Source organism: Diabrotica virgifera, chromosome 2 (genome assembly GCF_917563875.1).
Source record: "Diabrotica virgifera virgifera chromosome 2, PGI_DIABVI_V3a".
NCBI lineage: Eukaryota > Metazoa > Arthropoda > Insecta > Coleoptera > Chrysomelidae > Diabrotica > Diabrotica virgifera.
Window position 1 is genome coordinate 243,845,971 of NC_065444.1, and position 22,372 is coordinate 243,868,342.

At 32.5% G+C, this 22,372-nt stretch overlaps 1 protein-coding gene across 1 annotated transcript in view; it reads right to left on the bottom strand.

Moving 5' to 3' along the window:
- LOC114335486 (EGFR adapter protein-like) overlaps window positions 1–22,372 on the bottom strand; it is a 1,026,571-nt gene that overhangs the window by 845,033 nt on the left and 159,166 nt on the right. The window contains exon 2 of the mRNA XM_050644412.1: window positions 2,124–2,185. The gene's annotated coding sequence lies outside the window, so the exon portion shown is untranslated. The remainder of the gene's footprint in view (window positions 1–2,123; window positions 2,186–22,372) is intronic.

Sequence of the window (22,372 nt, forward strand, 5' to 3'; positions counted from 1 at the left end):
AAAATATTTTGATCTGTATGTCCTTTTTCCCAGTGTGTGTTATTTGTTTTAATTTTAATTAAAGGTCTACGACATTCTGGGATATCTTCCCCCATTATTTACTAAATGCCCCTGATGATGCTCTAGAGAGCGAAAGTACTTGGGAAAGATTTATTAAATTACATACAGTGCTCGACATCTGCCTTTTATTTCTAAATTTCATATTATCGAGCAGTCAACCATTATACATATTACTTTATTGTAAAATTTAGAGATTTTAAATTGAGTGGGATGTTTATTAATAGTACATACAATATTCAACGAGCATGAAATAATAGCTATTACTCAGGATGATAGATTATGACACTCGCCTTCGGCTCGTTTCGCAAACTTCACCATCGTGAGTAATATCCATTACCTGCGAGTAGAATACTATTTTTTTTCTACGACCTTTTTTATTTTAATTAGTAAAAAAATATAATTACTAACTACTCGAGATTAAATTTATAATTTACAAAAATAAATTTTGTTTATCAGTAGTACACGGCTGAATAATTGCTTGTCTACTATTAGCAAATGCTGTCTTAAACAAAAAATAGTAAATTTAGGTTATATTCATTGCCGAAAAATTATATGTACAAATTTATACCTACTGTCAATGTAATAAATAGTAAATGGCTATTGTCGGTGGACGTATTTTATAAAGTTATGATGTCAGTATATTTAAATTTAACTGCATTATTATTATATTATAGAATAATATAACTGTATATTATGTTATAATATATTTAAGACAATATAACTTTATACAATAATAATATATTATTCAACGAGCATGTAATCTCGCCTACGGCTCCTGTCGCAAACCTTATCATCGTGAGTAATAGCCATTACATGCAAGTAGAATACTATACTTTTTCTACGACCTTTTTTATTGGGATTTGCAGAAAAATATAATTATCAACTACTAACCTTATTTAAAATCGAAAGATTTTATTTTTCACAAGAAAACATATTTTATTTAACTATGGCAACATTGTTAGAATTACCCATTCTGAGCTTATGAAACAGTTGTCATTAGTGTCATGACACACGATATAGTGGTGGTGGCTTTTAAAAATAAGACATATTTTAAGGCAATTACATGCAAAAAACGTTTGCTCCCAATAAAAATTTATTGCAGAATCAACAGTAAGTGAAACAGAATTCAGTGATATACATTTCATATCTGTAAACCCTTTTACGAAATTAGTACCCATTGTTTATATTTACCTTTTAATAACGTCAATCTAAAAATGTCAAATGTTGAAATTTAAAAGTAAAAAATATGCTGACCCTTTGTTACAGTTAAAAATCTTTTAAAATTTTTTCAAAGTTAATTATTGATATAAATTACAATGATTATTTTATTAAGTAAACAAGTTGAAGTCATTTTATTTGCTAATAATAAGTATATTAAAAGTGGCATGCACCACTTGAATCTAACTTCAGCCTGTGAGTAATGAACTATTACTCAAGGGTAAAGTAATGGGTGTTATTATCTATTAAAAAATAGTGAATAATGAGCATATTATTAAACGGTTGTAGAAAAACAAGTTTAACTAATTTTATTTGCAGTTTATATACGACTAATATTAAAAGTGTCATGCACCACTTGAACCTAACTTCAGCCCGTGAGTAATGACCTGTGAGTAATGACCCGTAAGTAATGAACTATTACTTAGGGGTGAAGTAATGAGTGTTATTATCTATTCAAAAATAGTGAATAATGAACATGTTATTAAACGGTCGTAGAAAAAAAATTATATAATGCGAGGAGATACGAGGACAGGACAATACAAAAGAATCGCTTAGTGACAATACTAAAATATTAAATATTTTTGAAAAACCCTGATTTTATATTTACATTAATGTCAATGTCATTCCACCCCAATGTATATCTAACAAAAAACGCTTAAACCAACAGTGATACGCGCCCGATATTTCAGAAAATTCAAAAACCTCCCCTCTAGGCAATTGTTTTTCCGAGTTTAAACATTTCCATAACCACCCTCGCACTTTTTCTGATCCCGCTGTCCGCCACGACGACATTCTCATGTTTTTCGTATGAAGTCAAAGTTATGAAAGAATAAATCATGGCCTACCTTGCATAACAGGCTTAGATCCTCTTTGTATGCTTAGCTGTCCTCGGACGTTTCAGGTAAACCTGGAAAAAGGGAAATAATACAGTAAAGTGAGCTCGGAAAGTGACTGGAGTGATATGTGTACTTTTTTTTATTTTGTAGGGTATAAAATAGAATGTAAGGAGAAAGTTTAAACACTAAATTTTATATTTTATTATATGGAACTACTATACATAGTATGGTCGTTAAAGGACGCATTTTTTAGAGTTTTAAAACTTTTAATTTTTAAACAAACATTTTTAAAGTGAATACTTCTCAAATATTATACATATAATATAATATATTATAGACAAGCAAAATAATTGGCAAAAACTCGCAACGTGAATGTGAATACAAAAGAAAATATATACCTACAAAGATGGAGGGCAACCTCATATACGTATTTCATACCAATTGGTATTCATCAGTACGGTGTAGCCTACTTAGAAAAGGAGCGTGTTAACTTAGGAAAAGATTACTGCAGGAGCAATGCTAACATTTTTGGTCATAATGTCAGAAGACTTATGGACAAGGAAAATGATTGGCAAGTACTCGCAAAGTGAATGTGAATAATAGTTTTGGCTTTGCATTTTCTCAGGTGCTTTTACCTACTTGAGTGTGTTAATTGTCGCCCTCAGATGACAGGGTCTTCTGACATTATGAACAAAAATGGTAATATTGCTCCTGTGGTGATCTTTTCCCAAGTAAACATGCTCCTTTTCTAACTTTTAACTACACCGTACTTATGTATAATCAAATATACACAAACAACAGGGTAGGACTAATCATGGGCAATATTTAGAATCATTGATATTAGATATTTTTATGGACCAATTAGAAACAACGAATTCAAAACACCACATATTCAAACAGTTCATATATTGGCGGAGATAAGTGGTTGCTCTACAGGAACCGACAGGCAACTTGACCAATTATTATCAAAAATTAATTTTATGTATAGTAATATTGAATTTACAATAGAAATAGAACAGAATCAATTCAAAAATTTTGTAGATTTAAAAATTACCAGACTGCAAAACAAACATGAAATTTTCTTATTTCATAAACCTACTGATACTGACACAACTATACAGAACTCATCATCCCATCCTGCAAAACACAAATTAGCAGAATGTTACATAGATTGACAGATATTCCCATGCCAAAAAAATAACTTCGAGATCAAATTAAACATTATTAAGCAAATACCTGTCAGCAATTGGTACAACCAACAAACAATTAACAAAATCTTGAACAAAAAACTACATCACAACGCCCTGTAATTAGTCTTCCGACAACCATCTTAGAAAAGTAAGTAAAAAACCCAGCACCTTCTGCTCTATCACATATATAGACAAGATATCAACAAAAATAGCAAAATACATAAAAAACAAAGGAATATCATCAACTTTCAGAACAAACAGCAACTTAGGCGGCGTTCATACTCGGGCGATAAAAGATAAGCGATATATCGTAAACAAGTCATGTCATGACATTTTGTACAGTCAACAGAGAACTACAGCACCAAAGTAACTTTCCACTTTCCATTGTTACAACAGATGGCAAACAGCAAAGAAAGTAAAATTAACCGAGGCGTTGAAAGCAAGAGCTAGAGAGCATTTCCTTTAGAGCGGAAAATAAACGAATAGCTGATTCAGTTAAGTGGCGGCTACACAAATGTCTTGATGGTAATTATAATTGCGAATTTGTAGCTAGTAGCATATAAATGTTATCACATCAATGTCGATTCAATGGAGATTGCTCTTAGGCACACAAAAGTGTTATCTGTTCAGTAAATAAGCCCAAAGCAAGTGCCCTTTATGAGGAAGGTTACGTATATATTAAGAAATAGTAAACAAATTGGGTATGTAGTTGTTCCACAAAATCAGGTGTAATGAAAGTTTGTAAAGGTTATCGTTACACTGGGACGAAAAAATAAGCAAGAAGAACAGGCAGAAAACAAAAAACTATGTAAAAAATGCCGCATGTCTTTAGATCGTCGCAAATCCGCAAAGACATAATATTGTCAGATCAACTAGCTTGTAAATACCTCAACGCAGTATCAGAAAACGATTAAATAAGAATAGATTATGGGCAAAAACCCCTAGAACGAATATGTTCCTGAAGAAAAAACAGAGACAAAACGCATTGATTGAGCTATAACACACAGAGAGTGGTCAGAAGACCAGTGGAGTAAGGTAATTCGGAGTGATGAAGTCAGAATCTCGATTTTTTGAAGTGATTGACTGATGTTTGTTCGCCGACGACCGTGGAAAGGCCTTTCACCTCAGTCTACTATGGTCACTATGAAGCACCCTGTGAGTGTCTTGGTATGAGCTTGTATGACGACTAAAGGAATTGAGCGTTTGGCGTTAATAGAGAGAAATATTATGCAAAAAAGATAGGAAGAAATAGTACAAGCCGAATGGTTGCCGACTATCAGATATTTGTTTGAAGGGGATACTCAACCGTGCATCTTCCAGCAGGATAAAGCACCCTGTCATACAACCAAGAGAAGAGTAGTAGTGCTAAGAAAGCTAAAATTTTTTGTAAATTTTCCAGAATTATAGCCACTAGTGTATTTTCAGAAGAAGAAAAAAAAACAATTGATATATGCAGAAAAACTATCGCAATTGAATGTTAAGGAAAATTACGAGACATAAATTAGGTACCAAAACACTGATAAATATAGATAACACAGAAAGAAAGTAATATTGGAAATAATTCAAATATTGGACAAAACGATAATTATTTAAAAGCAAAAAAAAAAAAGAATGTGTGTGTACTTTGTACGCACGTAAGAAGTTATACTTCTATTATATGATTTCTTAAAAATAAATATACTTTTTCTACAACCGTGTTAAAAATGCAATTTTTAGCACTCCATACGAGCGTTAAAAATGCTACTTTAGGACACTAGTGCTTAAAAATTTTTTTAAGGCAATGCAGTTCGTATTGACCGTAGAGACAATTTTGATGTAATGTCAAAAAAATATAAAAATGGAATGCCAGTCAAGTTCAAGTAAAAGTTTTTGTAGATATTGTCCTGTAATTACGTTTGTAGAAAAAATATTGTATGATATGCGTGTTAAAAAGTACATTTTTAAGGCACTCATGTGAATTGCAGAACTCGCTATCGCTCATTCTGCAAACTTTCACATGCGTGCCTTAAACGTGTACTTTTAACACTTATATCATAAATAACTATTAAACAGTTTGTTTTAAATTTTTTTAAACACCAAACTAATTTTGTGCTTACCGCTTTCAAAAAAATAAAAAAAAGTATAGGATTGCACTGGATTCGAACTCAAGACCTCTCGATCTCTGGCCGAATGCTATACAAATACGCTACGAGGACTGTGTCTGTATCGGTTCGGACGTACCTAATGACAATTCACGGTAACAAACAGACAAGTGTGTGTGTGTTCACAAAGAGGGGATGGCATTAGATAAACTTTTTGCCACAGATATTTGAAAGTTGAAAATTGAATATGTCATATTAAATTTTTATTTTAGAATCTTTAAGAAATTGTATGATAATATCATTAATAGTTTTGGTGTTGAAGCTTAGTAGATGTGAAATATTCAGCGTTAAACTTACATTCTGCTCCTGAAGTCTAGCAATTAGTGCTTTCGTATGGTATTTATTAAGTTTACAATTAAAGATTATATGATTTAAATCTGCAGTAGAGTACTTATCACATGAACAGAGAGAGTTGATACGCATTCCTTTTTTGCTGTCAAGTATAATAAATATAAAATAAAATGTTTTATAATACTCATCTTACTCCTGAGGAAGCAAATCCAAATCACCTTTTCTTACACTGATACATTTATACATAACTAGAAATATTTAGCAACTAAACGCCATACTGTCTGTGTGCGCATGCGCGCAGTATTATGAAATTTTACTTTCAGTCGCGCCTAAAAAAGTATAAATTCAAAAATAATAAACGAGAATAGTAAAATGAAAACGAGCCAATGGAAGACACTACCAAATTTAGTTCTTGTCATGTCATGTTGTACGGTCAAGAGAGAAGTGCAGCACCAAAGTAACTTTCCACTTTTCATTGTTACAACACACAGCAATCAGCAAAGAATGTAAAACCAAGCGAGGCGATGAAAGCAAGAGATAGAGAGCATTTCCTTTACAGCGGAAAATAAACGAATAGCTGATTTAATTAAGTGGCGGCTACGCGAATGTCTTGATGGTAATTATAATTGCGAATTTGTAGCTGGTAGCATATAAATGTGTTTATAATGTATATTTGATAGGTGCTTTGTCGGATGAACGATGCAAATACGGTACGTCTAGTTTATGTTATGTTATGTCTGGAGAAACTCGATTGCGGAGGTTGGAATGGAGACGATAATATTTGCACGTTTTGTTATGTTCTAATTAACGTACTTGTTGAATTTACATCGTTTTAATACTGGAAATAATAACATTATTATATTGGTGTTAAACAATGGATATTGCCTACAAACTACAAAAAATTATTTTGTTTTGCATTTTTTGTTTTGTCCATTTCTAACAGAATTGTTGATGGTACTCCTCTTCTTCTTCTTACGTGACTATCCATTTTAGATGTTCAGCTTAGGTGATCAGGATCAGCTCGATTGTCCTAACTTTTTTGCAGCCATTCCAAATAGTCTGGTTGTAGACGTACTCAAACACATTCTCAGAATTTGAAGTCAAGTTATTTCTTCTACTCTCTAGTCCTCTCTTTCCAAATATCTAGATTTAGTCTCACGATCCACTTATTTAATTTCTCAACATACTTCTGTGTTACACCCCGTCTCGAAGATCTGAAATTTTCCTAAAAAATCACTACGTATGTCTCTACTCCGTATAATAACGAGGTTTTGGTAGATTTTGGTGGTGCTAAGTACGGAGATACAAACAATATTACTGTGGATGAACAACATGAAATTTTAATTTGTATTGCAGATAATCTAGAGATGAGTAGTCGCCGATTGAGTCTAGCAACAAAGATAAACCTATCGTCTGTTTTCAGAATATAGAAAAAGTAAAAACTACATACATATCAGAACACTCCTATTCAGAATTTACTACCCCAAGATTTACCTGCGCGTCTATGATTTAGTGTGGTGTAAAGCCGCGTTCTCACTGGTACATTTTTACGTGCGTATTGAACTAACGGTTCGTCTGAAATTTAACTGTTCGACCATCAAAAATTTGTTTATCGTTCGTTGTGCACGCCTGCTCAGGCTCTGTAAAAACACACACTGTACCAAAAAGCGACCATACTGCAAACCATATGAGACGCAAATCCTTTGATCTTCATTCAAAAACCGACAACCAATGGAGAGTGTGCATTGTGTGCGTTGAAAAATCTTGCGTCCGATTTATGCGACGAAAATGTCTGCATTAGCACAATTTACCTCGAGCACGCAAATATTTGCGACGAACAGCTGATTCGTCCCACATTTTTACCAGTGAGGACGCGGCTTAATATGTGACTACTTAATATGTCCTTTTGAACTGCCAACCAATTCGAATGGACCTCTATATTTAGATTTTCTTCAAAAACATTTATACGAATTACTAGAGTATATACCTTTCGCCTTAAGTCAAAATATGTGGTTCATGTATATACACGTGGTTCACGTGGTATAATGTGGTCAAATATGTGGTTCACGTTTGTATGCGTTTGTGTGTGGCTACGTTTGTATAGAAAACAAGTGTTATGGTACTGGTACTAAATATTTATGCAACTTAGAAAATATAAAGAATTAACTTCAAAACAAATTCGTAAGTGATTAGATTATTAACACAAAAATCCTATAAAAGAAGCCAAATAAATTATGTCCTTTTGAATATTGTACACTTTTCATAACCTTAAAAATAACATTCGAAGCAGGTACTTATAATCAAAAAATAAAGGCAAATTACTTTCTTATCAAAATCCATATTAAACATTTTAAGTGGCCATACACTAATTGAAATATAAACGGAATAAAATAATGGAAAATATCGAAGTTACGAATAATGAAATATTGCATGAAATAAGAAAAGTTAATGTCGATTTAAAAAATTTAATTAGTGCTTCAGAAGTCAGATTAAGTCTACAAATTGAAGAAATACAACGTAAAGTAAAATTTCTAGAAGAAGAGAATGAATATTTAAAGAAAAGAGTAGAAATAAATGAAAAATACAAAAGACAAAATAACATAGTGATTTTTGGCATTATTCGAGAAAAACACGAATTGCAAATTCACACCATCATTGATCAATTGAACAATCTTCTTGATTTAACCATCGCCGAGACGGAAATAAACAATATATACACACTGGGTAGACAACTTAACAGTCCTATAAAGATAGAATTCGTGTCGTTCCTTACAAAATTAAAAATATTGAAAAAACTAACCAATTTAAAAGGAACAAATATAAATATTGCACAAGACCTTACAAAGGAGCAGCAGAACGACCAAAAAATTCTACGTAAGCATCTACTACTCGCTAGGCGGGACACAAACAATACCTGCTATATAAAAAATTATAAACTGTACATCAACGAGGATTCCTATACTGTAGCAGATCTTCAGAAAAAATCAAATACAGATTTATTAAATAGAACTATCAATAGTGATCCGGGGACACCCATTATTAGGAAAGACAAATCGAGGGTAAATCAAGAAGAAAATACAATAACAGAAGAATACAACACTGAGGCGGGGAAGGTCCAGGAGCGGAAGGAAGAAAAACCATCAAAAGAAAAGAATATCAAGATTCAGTCCAATCCAAATACTGTACTTAGTAAAGAAATAAATCACTCAATTCCAGAAAAAAAAGCAAATACTCCTACCCAAGAGGCATTACATACCAACCAAAAACCATTTTATAAAACAAGACTTAATTCAACTTCAAAAAAATAAACCAACTAGTGTATTCCACTGAAGATTAAATTATTTTGTGTTTTGCATATAATCTATTTATATTTATATTTTGTATTGGTTTTTTTTTTGTGTTCTGTTTCTTTTGTTCCATACTCGTACTCGTATTTTGTTCGTGTAATTTTACTATTTGATCCTATTGTTCGTAAAATTTTGTTGTTTGATTTGTTATTCTACATTGTTAGTCTACATAGATAAAGGTAAATCAAAAAATAAAAAGTCAGAAAAGAAAAATATTATAGAACATAACAAATTACTAAGACTGGAAAAGAACAAAAACGAAGATAAACACGAGGAAGGAAAAAAGCCAAAATCAAGACTAAACTCTTTTTCAGGTACCAAAGAAAGAGTTAATACTAGGAAACAAAATAATAAATTCTAAAAATTTTTATTGTTATAGTATGGATCCATACATTCGTGATGTAAACTATATTCCCATAATTACTCATAAACCTAAACATATTGAAGATTTTAATAAATTAACTACAGATTTTTATAAAGATAAATATAATAAAAATTTTACCATTTTACATCAAAATATTAGAAGCCTTAATAAAAATCTAGATGAGCTACGATTAAATATACAACAGATGACACTCGATTTTGACTGTATATGTCTAAAGGCGGAGATACATATGCGCTCTGCTCGGTGTGCGAGCCGCTCGCGCGCAGCGTATTCGTCAGATTTCAAGTGACGCACAAACGGCACGCACACGGCGCACCACGATCTAAATTCTGTCGGTTTTTCAACAAACGCTTTGATGGTTCGCAATACTTATTTGGACGGGTTTGCGAGTGGTTTGTTGGTTTTGGCGCGCATGAGTTGAATATTTGTTAATTTGTTAGTAATGGAATGGTCGGAACTGTCGGAAGGAAATTGATGTTTACCGTGGAAAATCATTATTGTGGGATCCTCAATAAAGAACCATTTAATTTAAAGAAACAACTTAAATCCGATCTGAACGGAAATAGAAGCTGAAATAAAAAAATGTACATGCGGACCTTTTTAAAAAATGTTAGTTCATTGTTGTACTAAAAATAACATGTATTAAAAATAAGATTTATTATTTTATTTGGGCATAAGCCACAATTCGAGTTTGAAATCAAGTTTACTTGACCTTTCGACTTTCACTTCGGAAATAGTTATCAATATCAAAAAAACATTCATAAGCAGATATATATTATGTGTCACCGGAAAGCGAAATAGGTAACGCACGACTTGGAGAACCTATAGTTTTCTAACTTCGTGTCTGGTGAAGCAACGCAGTTGAAACAAGCGGATATATTATAATTGTGTCACCGGAAAGCGAAAAAGGTAAGGCACAACTTGGAAGACCCAATAGTTTTCTAACTTCGCTTCTGGTGAAGCAACAGAGTGGGAACAAGCAGATATATTATAATTGGGTCACCGGAAAGCCAAAAAGGTAACGCACAACTTGGAAGACCCAATAGTTTTCTAACTTCGCTTCTGGTGAAGCAACGGAGTTGGAACAAGCAGATATATTATAATTGGGTCACCGGAAAGCCAAAACGGTAACGCACAACTTGGAAGACCCAGTAGTTTTCTAACTTCGCTTCTGGTGAAGCAACGGAGTTGGAACAAGCAGATATATTATAACTGGGTCACCGGAAAGCCAAAAAGGTAACGCACAACTTGGAAGACCCAATAGTTTTCTAACTTCGCTTCTGGTGAAGCAACTGAGTTGGAACAAGTAGATATGTTATAATTGTGTCGTCGGAAAGCGAAAACGGTAACGCACATCTTGGAAGAGCTTATAGTTTCCTAACTTCGCTTCTGGTGAAGCAACGGAGTTGGAACAAGTAGATATGTTATAATTGTGTCGTCGGAAAGCGAAAAAGGTAACGCACATCTTGGAAGAGCTTACAGTTTCCTAACTTAGCTTCTGGTGAAGCAACTGAGTTGGAACAAGCAGATATATTATAATTGGGTCACCGGAAAGCCAAAAAGCTAACGCACAACTTGGAAGACCCAATAGTTTTCTAACTTCGCTTCTGGTAAAGCAACGTAGTTGGAACAAGCATATATATTATAATTGGGTCACCGGAAAACGAAAAAGGTAACGCACAACTTGGAAGAGCCTATAGTTTCCTAACTTCGCTTCTGGTGAAGCAACGGAGTTGGAACAAGTAGATATGTTATAATTGTGTCGTCGGAAAGCGAAAAAGGTAACGCACATCTTGGAAGAGCTTATAGTTTCCTAACTTCGCTTCTGGTGAAGCAACTGAGTTGGAACAAGCAGATATATTATAATTCGGTCACCGGAAAGCCAAAAAGGTAACGCACAACTTGGAAGAGCCTATAGTTTCCTAACTTCGGTTCTGGTGAAGCAACGGAGTTGGAACAAGTAGATATGTTATAATTGTGTCGTCGGAAAGCGAAAAAGGTAACGCACATCTTGGAAGAGCATATAGTTTCCTAACTTCGCTTCTGGTGAAGCAACTGAGTTGGAACAAGCAGATATATTATAATTGGGTCACCGGAAAGCGAAAAAGTTAACACAGGGCTTGGAAGAACCTATAGTTCTCTAATTTCGTTTCTAGTGAAGCTACGCAGTTGAAACAAGCAGATACATTACAATTGTGTCACAGGAAAACGAAAAAGGTATCGCATGACTTGGAAGTACCTATAGTTCTCTAATTTTGTTTCTGGTTGTAGGAACAAGCAGATATATTATGGTAGGAGAGCAAAGTATGCTAAATGTGCAGTCACTCGAGCGCTTTGGGGACCTATTGGGTTGTGATTATTGGGTCCTAAAACCAAAAAAGTTAAAAAAAATTTTCCATTTTAGTGGGGACTTCACATTTTTTAATTCAATTTTCCATTTCCAACAATCTTTTTTCCGATTATAGCGCCATCTATCCATAATTCAAAAAAATGTTTCGAATAAAAGTTGTTTATTTTCATACAAACAATCCAAATCTGGAATAAGAAACGGGGTCTACCATTTAAGATTTTAAAGTAACCCCCCACCTCACCTCCGTGGGGGGTCGTGCTTGGAACCATTCGATAGATTTTTCAAAAACATTGATAAAGTGTATTTTGCAGTTTTTCGATATGATGTTTATTTTGCGAAAGATCGCGGGATTTGTATTTAAAATTTTAAATTTACCCCCCACCCCTCTCCGTGGGGGTCTAGTTTGGTATTTTTCGATAGATTTTTGAAAAATATTGAACACGTAGTTTTTAGTTTTTCAATCTGACGTTCATTTCGCGAAATATTCGCTTTTTTTGTGAAACTTTTTGACTCACCCATTTCCGTACGCCCCGCTCAAATCGTCATATTTTTGAAATATAGACTCTTTTGCATGTACTTAACTTACCTTATCTTAATCTGACAATTTCAAATATTTTAAGGATAGATTTTTTTTTGGGCCCCCCTGAACGAAATCCCCTGTGTTAAGAGCCAATATATGGTGGAGGTACATCTGCAGGGTACCAAGTTTCTCCCCATATGATAATCTGACGCGCTCGAGTAACTGCAAAAATCCCCGCTTGGGCTCCCCTACCATTATATTTGTGTTGCCAGGAAGCGAAAAAGGTAGTTCCCGAAATGTTCCCAAACTGTGGCTTATTCCACATAAAATAGTAAATTGCATAAGATGACACAAGAAAATAGTTTCAGAACAATACCAAAATAAGATGTAGTAGAAGTACAGGACAGAGCCATGATTATCTACAATTACTAAACGTTCGTAAGTTTCCTCTGGATCGTCAAAATGAAAAATTTTAACGAACAATAACCGCGCCACGAACGCGCGGCGCACACACGGCGCGGAGTTCGCGGCGCGGATATGTATTTCCGCCTTAACAGAAACTTGGATTATTCCTGAAATATCTTTATTTCAAATAGATAATTCTAATATTTGATATAATCAAGGAAATATAAATCAAAATGATGGTGTCGTTGTATATTTAAAAAAGAATTTAAAATTTTTTTTTTATTACTCCAATTTATTTAACAATCTGTTCCGTTAGGAACAATCAGTTAAAGTTATGACTTTCTTAGGCTATGACATGTAGGTAAGAATTCCAATGAAAACTTTCCTTTCTAAATTATCAACAAATGTATAGATAGTACTACTAGTAAAATAAAGTAAAACTTAAAATAGTTCTAATTTATCTAAAATCTATTTGGTAAGTCAGTTGGTTTATAACACTTAAGTCTGCGAACTTCACCCTCCGTGTTTAATAATTCACTCGCGAAATCATTTGGATGCGCACTAAGTCTTTCTTCATACTTTTCACTGTATTTGCTGATTTCTTCTTTGATGCTGGGAACTTTCAGGTCTCTCTCTCTTATTGCGTTGGGGACGTACCATGGAGCGTTTACTATGGTTCTTAATGCCTTATTTTGAAAACGTTGTATAATTTCCAAGTTAGAGTTACTGGCTGAGCCCCATAGCTGTATGCCATAGGTCCATATGGGTTTAAGTATGGCTTTGTATACCACTAATTTATTTTCAATTGACAGTCTTGAATGTCTACCCAGAATCCAGTACATTTGTTGAAGTTTGAGTCCAAGTTGCTTTCTTTTGGTGAATATGTGTTTTCTCCATGTTAGTTTTTTATCTAGATGTATGCCCAGGTATTTGGTTGTATCTACTTGTAATAATTGTTTGTTGTTTATGTATACTGGTGGACAGCTCTCTCTTCGCATGGTAAATGTCATGTGGGTCGATTTTGTTTCATTAGCTCTTAGTTTCCATTTTTTTAACCATTTTTCTATTTTATTTAAGTGGGCTTGTAAGTTATGCGAAGCTCTTTGGGGGTCTGTGTGAGATGCGATAATACCTGTGTCATCCGCGAATGTTGCGACTGTTGTCAATCTAGTTGTAGGTAGGTCAGCAGTAAATAACAGGTATAGTAAGGGACCAAGTACACTACCTTGTGGGACGCCGGATTTTATTTTAAATAGTTCTGAGCGAGCATCTTGTTGTTTTACTAATGAAAAGCGATCTGTCAGATACGATTTTATAATTAAATAATATTGATACGGAAGATTTTTCTTCAGCTTATGGAGAAGTCCTGTATGCCACACTTTGTCGAATGCTTGGCTGATATCTAGAAAAGCTGCACTACAGTACCTCTTGTTTTCTAGATCATTGCTGATTTGTTTGACTATACGATGTGTTTGCTCTATTGTTCCATGTTTGCTACGAAAACCAAATTGGTGTTTTGGAATTAATCTTGTTTCTTCTATTATTGGTTCTAATCGACGTAGAAACATTTTTTCAAATAGCTTAGATAATATTGGTAAGAGACTAATGGGTCTATATGAGTTCAGTTCTTTGGGGTCTTTTCCTGGTTTTTGTAACATTATGATCTCTGCTACTTTCCACTGATTGGGAAAATGTGCATACGTAAGTATTGCATTAAATATATGTGTTATTGCCATGATTGTTTTCTTAGTTACGTTTTGCAGGAATTTTCCAGTGACGAGGTCATATCCAGGAGCCTTTTTTGGATTAATTTCATCCATAATTACCATTCGGATTTCTTTAGGTTTAAATTTTTTTATTGGGAGATCCATTTGAAAAGGTATATCAAGAAAATTTAAGATTTCATTATTATCTTCGTCGTTTTGGTCCATGTTGTAAGGTTTAAAGACGTTGCTTAGGTGTTCAGCAAAGGCCTTTGCTTTTTCATTATTACTTCTGGCCCATGTTCCCGCAGAGTCTCTAAGCGGAGGTATTTGTTGTATTGGTCTTTTCATTTTTCGTGTAGCACGCCATAGAGAATAATCTGTTGCTTCCGTAGGTGTTAGTTTTTCGAGGTACTCTTGTACGTTCTGATTCCTTATTGTGTGTAGTAGTCTTTTTAATTCAGATGCTGCTCTGTTATAATTCCTTTTATTGATTTCAGTTCTAATGTTTTGCCACTTTTTACGAAGTCTTCGTTTTTCTATGATTTTTTCTTTTACAATAATTGGATTATCACCTTTGGATTTATTATCGGCAACATTGGGAGTTGCGTGCCAGGCTGCTGTTTGAATTCCTTTTGTTAGATTTGCGACGGCTTCATCAATGTTCTGTGGTGTCTTGAGTGGAACGTTTAGTTCAATGTTCTCATCAAGTTTTTGTCGGAATAGCTCCCAGTTGGTCTTTAGGTTGCATAATTGAGGTTCTTGGTATTTTCTTATTACTTTTGCATGTAACGTCAATATTATAGGAGAATGATCTGATGAAAGATCATAGCTGCTTTCAATTTTTAGGTAGTTTGGGTTAATACCTTTTACAATGAAGAAGTCGATAGCGTCTGGTATTTTCGCAGGATCGGACGGCCAGTAGGTGGGCTCTCCTGTTGCTTTGATGCTTAAATTGTTACCTGTGATTGTGGTCAATAATTCTCTGCCCTTAGTGTTTGTAAGTCGAGATCCCAATGTGTATTCTTGGCATTGTAATCACCTACACTTATAAATTTGTTTCCGAGTGTTCCTATGTAGTTAGTATATTGTTCTTTTTTGTTGTTGTGTTTAGGTGGGCAATATGCTGCTGATAGAACCAGAGTACCAGTGCTACTTTCTATTGCTACACTGGTTGCTTGTAGGTATTCTTTTTGATAACTTTCTAATTCATAATGTATACTGCTACGAATTATAACTGCTGTTCCTCCATGAGCTGTATTATCTGGATGGTTTGTGTGGTAGATGTTATATTTAGGTATTTTGAAATAGTTTTTATTGGTAAAATGTGTTTCTGAGACTAGAAATACATCAATGTTATTGCCGATGATGTAAGCTTTAATTTCATGAGCATGTAGACTCAGACCATTGGCGTTCCACTGTACTATCTTTAACAATTGAGTATCCATTAAGAAAGTTTTGAAACAAGCGTTGTGATTAGATTCATGATCGTTCCCATTTGGGTTATTAGATCTCTCATCATACTTTTTAGTTCCGTGAGATCATTTGATTGTGATTGTTGGATATTGGTTGCTCCGTTAGGATTATTTGTTACGTTTTGCATTGTAACAACTTGTGCATATGTATTATCAGCGGTTACTGTGCGTGCACTATTAGTTGTGGTCGCTGTGTTTTTCTGTCGCAGTCTGGGGTATAACTTTTGTTGTAATTCTTTGTGTATTATGCATCCTCTATAGTTTGCTGGATGGTTTTCCAGGCAGTTTACGCATTTGACTGTGTTGTCTTTTATATTTCTAGGACATTCAGATGTTTGGTGAAATTCTGTACATTTGACGCATCTGTATTCTCTTTGACAGAAGTTTTTTGTATGTCCGTACCTTTGACATCGCATACATTGTGGTATTGTTCTTCTAGAGATTGGCGGTTCGAATATTACGCTTGTATTCATGAACAGTTTGGTGTTGTATATATCTTTGTTATTTTCTTTGACCTTTAAGTCGACGAAGAACATTGGTAGTGGTTTTTTTGTCTTGTTTTGTTTCACATTCCATATCTGGACAACTTCATGGCCGAGGTCTTCTACGTTGTTTTTAATATGCTCAATGTTTGTTGAATGGTGGAGGTTCTTTAATGCCACTCTAAAACTTTTGTCCTGTTTTGGTTTGTATGTATGAAATTCTGTTTTCTTCTCTTGTAGTGCTTTTGTGATTTTACTATACACTTCTCCTGTATTAGGTTGTAGTTTTATTTGTTTTTCTCCCAAGGCTTTTAATGTATACTGATTGGGACATAATTTTGTTAATAGATCGGTTAATGGATTGATATCTTCTACCTTATCTATGAATATTGAAGGAGGCTTGGGCTCATTTGTTTTTTCTAAATTACCTTCTGTGGGAGGGGCATCATCTTCGTTTTCGAGATTATTAAATATATTTTCATCTTTTCTATTCGAGCTCAGCCAGTAGTCTTTAATAGAGGTTTGTCTTTTAACTCTTGGGTTTTCTTCAGGGCTGCATAACCTTTTTCTGCTGACTGTTTGCCATTCGTAGTTTATATGAGACTGTTGTTGGGATCCACTTGCGGATGATGATATTGAAGGATACGGATTGATTTGGGATGTAGTTTGATCCATTGGTAGCACGATATTTGTTTGTTGTTGATCAGGCATTATCATTGTGTTTGGTGAAATATTTGTGGGCATAAGCTGTTGCTGTTGCGGCATCATGGCTTGGTTTGTTATCATTTGTCCATTTTGATCATAGTAAACCATTTGGTTTGGTTGTATTCCATTATCATTATTACTCATTTTGTTCCTGAGGTCACCCTGTATATGGTTCTACTCGTATTTCCATTTTTAATATTAGGATTAAATTAAATTATACCTATTGTTTAAATTACTATTGTTATCACTTACCGACCTAAATGAGTAGCTAACAAAAAGAAGTTTGTGTTCAGATGTTTGATATCACTTAATGAGTTTTTAATGTACCGCACTTAAACTACAGTATTTTTGAAATTCCGCTTAAGAAGTCTCCCCACTTCAACCGTGCGGAGGGAGACTTCTTAACAACCCTATTATTTACGTGGAAAAATTTAAAATTTACGTGGAAAATTGTAAACATTAGTGTATGTAAAGTATTAGAGATAACTATATTAGGTAAAAATGGTAAAAATACAATAATAACAGTGATTTACAGACCACCATCAACAGATGAAGAGCATTTTTGTAGTGATTTAGATAAATATTTAGAGATTACTAAAAATTCAGTTTGTAATTATCATATTTTATTGGGCGATATTAATATTAATATCAAAAACATGACACCAGAATCTTCTGAGTATTTAAGCATATTGAGTGAACATAATTTTCTATCTATAATAAATAAAAATACTAGAGTACAGGGGAATTCTCGTAGTTGTATAGACCACATTTTTATAAAGATTAAATTTTGTATCAACCATAATGCTTTATCATCTGTTCTGGATCTCTCTGTGACTGATCATAAAGCAACATTTGTAAGTTTTTCTTTTGACAAAAATAAAATTGAATACAAAACTAAATTTAGGAAAATAAAAAAGATCTTAGTTTTCAAAATTGGGATTACTCTTCTAATACTAATAACCCTAATGATTTCTTAAATAATTTTACAGATACACTCATTTCTTTAATCAATAAAAATACAAAAGAAATAAAGAAAAAAAGATGTGAGATTAAGAGGAATATCTGGATGACTGATGGTTTAGTAAAATCAGTTAATAAAAAAAATGAACTATACAGAAAATTTATGAACAAGTCAGATGACCTAGGATTAAAAAAAGAATACACAATTTACAAAAATAAATTAAATAAACTGATTATTTAGGCAAAAAAGAATTATTTTCATCCAGAAATTACAAAATATAAAAACAGTTCTAAAGGTCTGTGGAACACTATTAAAAAATTAGATAATAATCAAACAAAAAATGAAATTAATTCCATTTTAAATCAAAATAATGAGGTAATCACTGATAGTCAGAATATTTGCAATATTTTTAATGATTATTTTTCTAATGTAGGGTCTGAGCTTGCTAAAAATATTAAAATACCATCTTCACCTAATCCTCCAAAAACTACATGTAATAGTACGTTTTTTCTAAAACCCGTAACAAAATCAGAAGTTCAGTCTATTATTTATTCTTTAAAACCAAAAAAATCTCCTGGCATAGATAACATTTCTGCTGATCTGTTAAAGATAATTCCCATTATGTTGTTGATCCAATAACTAATTTAATAAATATAATATTTGAACAAGGTACATGTCCTGACAATTTTAAAAAAGCTGTAATTATACCTATATTTAAAAAAGGTGATAAAAAATTAGTGCAAAATTATCGTCCAATATCACTTATTACCAGTCTTGCAAAAATCTTTGAAAAGGCATTAGCCGAACGAGTTAATCAATATCTTAAAAAGTTCAACCTGCTTTCTACAAACCAATTTGGTTTTAAAAAAGGATATTCCACTTCAGATGTTATAACATCTGCTACTGATTATTTATACAGTGCTAGTCAAAAGTCCGTACCCCCCTCGTATCTTTTGAACGATTATACCTATAATAGTGAAATTTGGAGGGAGTAAATAAACGGACTTAAGCTTCTTAACTAGTTATGACAGGTGACGTAATAGTGACAGATGACGTTACAGAGCCACTGTGACCGATAATTTTAAATAGGACCTTATGGCAAGTGATACCTCGTTTGAAAGGTATTTAAAATACCTAGTCAGTCATACTATTTTTTTGGGTTTAGGTTGATTTTGATTTTGGTGAATAAATTAAATAAATATAATATTGTAGTTTCGAATTTAATTAATAAAAATTCAAATGTCCGCCTATGGATTTTTTGTCAAAAAAGTTAACGTTTTTTAATTTTCTAGTAGTTTTTACGTCAACGTCAACCTGTTTGACAAGTAATCATAGGCGGAATTTTGAATTTTTATTAATTAAATGCGAAACTACAATTCTATATTTATTTCATTTATTCAACAAAATTAGCTTAAACTCAAACAAAATTAGTATGACGGAATAGGTATTTTCAATACCTTTCAAACGAGGTATCACTTGCCATAAAGTCCCATTTAAAATTATCGGTCACAGTGGCTCTGTAACGTCATCTGTCACTATTACGTCACCTGTCATGACTAGTTAAGAAGCTTACGTCCGTTTGTTTCCTCCCTCCAAATTTCACTATTATAGGAATAACCGTTCAAAAGATACGAGGGGGGGTACGGACTTTTGACTAGCACTGTATAATATGCTGGACAGTGGTTCTCCTACTTTAGCAATATTTTTAGATTTAGCGAAAGCATTTGATACTGTTAGTCATCAACAGTTATTAGGTGCTTTGGACATCTTGAAATAAGAGGAATACCATATTTACTATTTCAAAGTTATTTAAAAAATAGTTTTCAAATTGTCAAAATTAATAACAAACTTAGTACTGAAAGAAGCATTGAGTATGGTGTGCCTCAAGGTACTGTTTTAGGCCCTTTATTGTTTTCAATATATATAAATGATCTAGCGGCAATGAAAATAAATGGAAAGATTATTTGTTTTGCTGACGACACAGTTATACTTTACACTAGTAATTCTTGGAATGAACTTAAAACTTTGGCAGAAACAGAAACTGTAAAGGTTCTAGATTGGCTAAGTAGGAAACTACTGACAGTTAATACAGATAAAACTTACTTTATACCATTTTCAATATATAAAAATATTTTACCCGAATTCATGGAATTAAATCTAAACTATAATAAGGCGTACATTAAAATAAATAGGAAAGAATACATAAAATATTTAGGCGTTTATATAGATTGTCACTTGAAATGGGATATACATATTGATATGGTATGTAAAACTCTAAGAATGATACTATACAGATTTAGATATCTCAGCAACATTCTTGATTTATCTTACTTAAAGATGGTATACTATTCCTTAATAGAATCACGTCTTAGATATGCCATTATAGCATGGGGTGGAACATATTCCTCACATTTGATTAAACTCGAAATACTTCAAAGGAGATTTTTAAAAATAATGTTAAAAAAAACTCGCTTATATTCATCAGAACTTCTTTATCAGCAAGCTGGTGTTTTTAAAATTAGGCAATTATATTTATTAAACATAATTTTGCATACATATAAAAATAAACAGATATTGAAATCGATAGATCATCATTACGACACTAGAAGAAAACTTCATGACTATGTAAAAATGATTAGTAATCTTAAATCAATTGGTAAACATAATTTCACATACTATATTCCTAAAATATTTAATTATTTACCCGAAATTTATAAAATATATTTGAGAAAAATAAACTCATTCAACATGATTAAATCCATTTTTAAAAAATTTATTAAGAACACTGGAACTGAATTTTTGAATGCGATCTTTAATTAAATTTATAATATAACTACTAATATATAATATAATTGTTATGCATTATGAGTTGTTATGCGTTATGTATTGTTAATTTTTAATATTTGTTATGCGTTTTTGTATTGTTAATGTTTAATATTTGAATAATGTAATCCCTGAGCACAACCTCTAGTTCTTCAGGGAATTTCTTCTTTTGGTTTATTTACTGTTTATTTATATGTGAAAATATTTAACTTAAAATTAATTTGTAATTATGTTAGTATTGAATTATTCTATTATAATATTGTTATATATGAGAGCATAATGAGAAGTAAATAAACATTATTATTATGTATATACTGGGTACCACCATATTATGACGATTATTTAATTCATAGGAGATTCTGACCAATAGAAAGCTACAGAAATAAAAATTAAAGTGATTATTTTTTAATGATTTTATCTTCCAATCGTATAGTAAGATATTTGATCACGTGTATATTTCTGTCCAATCAGATTAAAATTATACTGAGAATTATCTACTGTAGAAAATTACCGATATCATTTTTTTAAGTAGATTGTTTCTGTTTAATGGCAACCAGTTTCCTAGTTTTGACAACTGTCACATTTAAGACAATATATCCAAAATATACGAATTAAAAAATAATCAGTAGTAATTGCACAAGAGCTCTAAAATTCTATATTAATTTTAGAGATCGAGTGCTATTTGTTGCGATTATTTTATGAATAAAACTGTTAAAAACCAAAATTTTATTGTAATTTATTTATGTAAGTACAAATTAGTACAATATTAAACACACAGTTATAAATATTTTACGGTTAAAAGTCATCACTTTTATAATTTTTAAAACATTAATTGTCATTAATGTCACTGAATGTATTTTTTCGTAACAACGAAGGGCATCTGACGTAATATACTTGACGACGGGCAATTATCAAAAATTATCAATTTAATTTAGATTTCTGTAGCTTTATATTGGTCAGAATCTCATATGAATGAAATAATCTTAGGAATATCACACGACAGTAAGAATAAATAATAAAATAATGCTTCATTTTTACTCAAATTTGTTGTCATTGGGCAATAGCCACTCGAGCCCTGCGGGCTCTCATGTCTATTGCCAGACAACAAATTTTCGAAAAACTGTCGCATTATTTTCAATTTAGTCTCACTCTCTTGTAATATTATACCCGATAATTTTTGATTATTTCATTCATAGGAGATTCTGACCAATAGAAAGTTATAAAAGTGATGACTTTCAACCATAACATATTTTATATCAACTGTGTGTTTAACAGTACTAATTTGTACTTACATAAATAAATTACAATAAAATTTTGGTTTTGAACAGTTTTATTCATGAAATAATCACAACAAATTGCACTCGATCTCTAAAATTAATATAGAATTTTAGAGCTCTTGTGCAATTACTACTGATAATATCCCGTCGTCAAGTATATTACGTCAGATGCCCTTCGTTGCTACGAAAGAATACATTCAGTG